The sequence below is a fragment of the Mustelus asterias genome, chromosome X (genome assembly GCF_964213995.1).
Source record: "Mustelus asterias chromosome X, sMusAst1.hap1.1, whole genome shotgun sequence".
Lineage (NCBI taxonomy): Eukaryota > Metazoa > Chordata > Chondrichthyes > Carcharhiniformes > Triakidae > Mustelus > Mustelus asterias.
The window spans coordinates 5922208-5925881 of record NC_135834.1 but is presented as its reverse complement, the minus strand read 5'-3'; the positions used below and the strand labels follow the sequence as shown (position 1 = coordinate 5925881).

Below are 3674 nucleotides of genomic sequence, written 5' to 3'. Positions count from 1 at the left end.
TGCGTTTCTATACTTCCCATTTTTGGCCTCTCCGTAGGCCCTCGATTCAGTCAAATAGGGTCAGAGGCTGCTCACTGGCTGTGGTTATCGTTACTTCTAGACAGTTTGCTTCCACCTTCTGGCGAGTGATCAGTGCTGGGTCCACTGTTATTTGTCATTTATATTAATGATTTGGATGAGAATATAGGAGGCATGGTTAGTAAGTTTGCAGATGACATCAAGATTGGTGGCATAGTGGACAGTGAAGAAGGTTATCTCGGATTGCAACGGGATCTTGATCAATTGGGCCAGTGGGCTGACGAATGGCAGATGGAGTTTAATTTAGACAAATGCGAGGTGATGCATTTTGGTAGATTGAACCAGGGCAGGACTTACTCAGTTAATGGTAGGGCGTTGGGGAGAGTTACAGAGCAAGAAATCGAGGGGTACATGTTCATAGCTCCCTGAAAGTGGAGTCACAGGTGGACAGGGTGGTGAAGAAGGCATTTGGCATGCTTGGTTTCATTGGTCAGAACATTGAATACAGGAGTTGGGACATGTTGTTGAAGTTGTACAAGACATTGGTAAGGCCACACTTGGAATACTGTGTGCAATTCTGGTCACCCTATTATAGAAAGGATTTTATTAAACTAGAAAGAGTGCGGGAAAGATTTACTCGGATGCTACCGGGACTTGATGGTTTGAGTTATAAGGAGAGGCTGGATAGACTGGGAATTTTTTCTCTGGAGCGTAGGAGGCTGAGGGGTGATCTTATCGAGGTCTATAAAATAATGAGGGGCACAGATCAGCTCGATAGTCAATATCTTTTCCCAAAGGTAGGAGAGTCTAAAACTGGAGGGCATAGGTTTAAGGTGAGAGGGGAGAGATACAAAAGGATCCAGAGGGGCATTTTGTTTCACACAGAGGGTGGCGAGTGTCTGGAACAAGCTGCCAGAGGTAGTAGTAGAGGCGGGTACAATTTTGTCTTTTAAAAAGCACTCAGACAGTTACATGGATAAGATGGATACAGAGGGATATGGGCCAAATGTGGACAATTGGGATTAGCTTAGGGGTTTAAAAAAAAGAGGTGGTATGGACAAGTTGGGCCGAAGGGCCTGTTTCCATGCTGTAAATCTCGATGAGTGGTAAGAATGAGCTGCTGTCATGTTTTCCTTGATTTTGCCGCTCCATCGATCACACCAGTGTATTTTCTTTACGCCAATGTCTCCACTGCAGCCTCCCTGATCCGAGATGGTCCTTCTATCTGTGGTCACTGGACAGACTGTGGTCGTACTCTGGTATGGGCTGAATACTTGTTCATCGAAGCAGGTTATAGAGTAGGGATGTGACTCCTGAGGTGTTCCAACCTCTCCCTCTCTTGAGTCGAACACATGACTGATAAATGTCAGTGATACACCATCATCTATTCTACGTCAGACATGAGCATATCCATTCTGTGAACCCTTTATGCTTAAACTACAAGGCACAAGTCAGGAGTGTGATGGAATACTCCCCACTTGCCTGGATGGGTGCAGCTCCGACAACACTCAAGAAGCTCGACACCATCCAGGACAAAGCAGCCCCGCTTGATTGGCCCCCCATCCACAAACATTCACTCCCTCCACCACCGACGCTCAGTAGCAGCAGTGTGTACCATCTACAAGATGCACTGCAGCAACTCACCAAGGCTCCTTAGACAGCACCTTCCAAACCCACCATCTAGAAGGACAAGGGCAGCAGATACCTGGGAACACCACCACCTGCAAGTTCCCCTCCGAGCCACTCACCATCCTGACTTGGAAATATATCGTTGTTCCTTCACTGTCACTGGATCAAAATCCTGGAACTCTCTCCCTAACAGCACTGTGGGTGTACCTACTCCACATGGACTGACTGATGTCCAATAACAATCCTGGAACTCCCTCCCTAACAGCACTGTGGGTGTACCTACACCTCAAGGACTGCAGTGGGTTCAAGATGGCGGCTCACCATCACCTTCTCAAGGGGCAATTAGGGATGGGCAATAGATGTTGGGCCCAGCCAGCGATGCCCACATCACAGAATTACATAATGATTACAGTGCAGAGGGCCATTCGGCCCATTGTGTCTGCACCTGCTCTCCAAGAGCATTGTAATTCAGTGCCATTCTCCTGCCTTTTCCCCATACCCCTGCACATGGTTTCAATTCAAATAATCATCTAATGCCCTCTGAACAAATATTTAAAACACCTCTCCTTAAAATTTGCCACCATCCCTTCTTTAAGATCTTCCAGCCCGAAAGATGTATCGGTTCGGTGGATTGGCCGTGCTAAATTGCCCCTTAGTGTCCAAAGATGTGCAGGTTAGGGGGATTGGCCATGCTAAATTGCCCCTTAGTATCCAAAGGTGTGCAGGTTAGGTGGATTGGCCATGCTAAATTGTCCCTTAGTGTCCAAAGATGTGCAGGTTGGGTGGATTGGCCATGCTAAATTGTCTCTTAGTGTCCAAAGATGTGCAGGTTGGGTGGATTGGCCATGCTAAATTGTCCCTTAGTGTCCAAAGATGTGCAGGTTAGGTGGATTGGCCATGCTAAATTGTCCCTTAGTGTCCAAAGATGTGCAGGTTGGGTGGATTGGCCATGCTAAATTGTCCCTTAGTGTCCAAAGATGTGTAGGTTAGGTGGATTGGCCATGCTAAATTGTCCCTTAGTGTCCAAAGATGTGCAGGTTGGGTGGATTGGCCATGCTAAATTGTCCCTTAGTGTCCAAAGATGTGCAGGTTAGGTGGATTGGCCATGCTAAATTGCCCCTTCGTGTCCAAAGATGTGTAGGTTAGGTGGATTGGCCATGCTAAATTGCCCCTTCGTGTCGGGGGACCAGCAGGTTAAATATCTGGAGAAAGGGCCTTGGTGGGATTGTTGTCACGGCAGGCTCAATGGGCCGAATGGCCTCCTTCTGCACTGTCGGGATTCGATGATTGTAATGACCAACTCCTTCTTTGCGTTGGTAAGAATTTCTCTGCTTCAGCCTCTGAGAACTTTCACTACAGTCTGTGCAACGTTTCAATCATTAATAAGGACAGGAAATGGAGAAGAATGATATCAATGGACAACATTAGTGTGCATTAACTCTAAATCAGTGTGAACTCCTTGTACTGCCACAGCTCACTGCCCTGGAGTTTGGATGCTAAAATAATGTTTGTGAATAACTCAAGCCTGTGTTTTCAATGAAAAATGATTGGTTGAAGTTTGCACATTCAGTCATATTTTCCCTCCCACATTTTACAGTCAGATCACCGTGCAGACGACACGAAGCGATAAATATGACCTACTTTTAATACAGTTTCATAAAAGCTGCTGCATCGGCCGGGAATCGAACCCGGGCCTCCCGCGTGGCAGGCGAGAATTCTACCACTGAACCACCGATGCTCACTGACTTCCTCTCTAGACTGACTCATATCTAAGCCTGACCTCTGGTTATTTTTTTCCTTTCTTGTGGCAGGCTTCCAAAATCAAAGGAATCCAAAAATTCCCCTTGCATTTCTTCACCACGTTCTAACTTGAAGCAGCTGGAAGAAAGATGGTTATAAATTGCGTCGATTCTGGGCGGTATTTTTGGGCCGCCTTGCCCCAATTACGGAAACTCCCGCCCTCGGTAAACAGACCTTTGATTTGATTTATTATTGTCACATGTATTGGGATACAGTGAAAAGTATTG

At 46.5% G+C, this 3674-nt stretch overlaps 1 non-coding gene across 1 annotated transcript; it reads right to left on the bottom strand.

The window, feature by feature from the left end:
• Nucleotides 1–3314: 3314 nt before the first annotated feature.
• trnag-gcc (transfer RNA glycine (anticodon GCC)) lies at nt 3315–3385 on the bottom strand. Its single transcript has one exon. It is a non-coding gene; the product is annotated as a tRNA-Gly (tRNA).
• Nucleotides 3386–3674: the final 289 nt, after the last annotated feature.